The sequence below is a fragment of the Eptatretus burgeri genome, chromosome 11 (genome assembly GCF_056783735.1).
Source record: "Eptatretus burgeri isolate ZD-2024b chromosome 11, Ebu_testis_v1, whole genome shotgun sequence".
NCBI classification, from domain to species: Eukaryota; Metazoa; Chordata; class Myxini; order Myxiniformes; family Myxinidae; genus Eptatretus; species Eptatretus burgeri.
In genome coordinates, this window is record NC_140971.1 from 92,673,056 (window position 1) to 92,673,535 (window position 480).

The 480-nt window shown below is 58.5% G+C and overlaps 1 long non-coding RNA gene across 1 annotated transcript in view; it reads right to left on the minus strand.

Moving 5' to 3' along the window:
• Positions 1-402: 402 nt before the first annotated feature.
• LOC147017661 (uncharacterized) overlaps positions 403-480 on the minus strand; it is a 1,798-nt gene continuing 1,720 nt past the window's right edge. The window contains exon 4 of the long non-coding RNA XR_015049758.1: positions 403-480. This exon is cut by the window's right edge and continues 94 nt beyond it. This is a non-coding gene — a long non-coding RNA (uncharacterized LOC147017661).

Sequence of the window (480 nt, forward strand, 5' to 3'; positions counted from 1 at the left end):
CCCCTCCCACATAAGCCCTGCCTACACAAGCTCCACACAAAAACTCCACACACATAAACCCCTCCCACACAAGCTCCACCCACATAAACCCCGCCCACACAAGCCCCACCCACACAAGCCCCACCCACACACACACACCCCGCCCACACAAGCCCCTCCCACACACACCCCACCCACACAAGCCCCCACCGAAGCCCCGCCCACACAAGCCCCGCCCACACAAGCCCCCACCCCCCTCATCCCCCTGTGCGCCCCCACCTTTGACCCACCACCTCCCTCATCCCACCCCCACCCTTCCCCACACACACACACATGGGGAGGGAGGGATGGGATGAGGGGGTGATGAGTCATTGGGGGAGCGCACCTACCCTCCCCCTCCCCCTCCCCCTCCCCCCAACCCCCCCCTTTACATCTCTTTTATTCTTTTCTTGTAATTCAGAATCAAGTAATTGTAAACAAAACAAATATAATTTATTAATA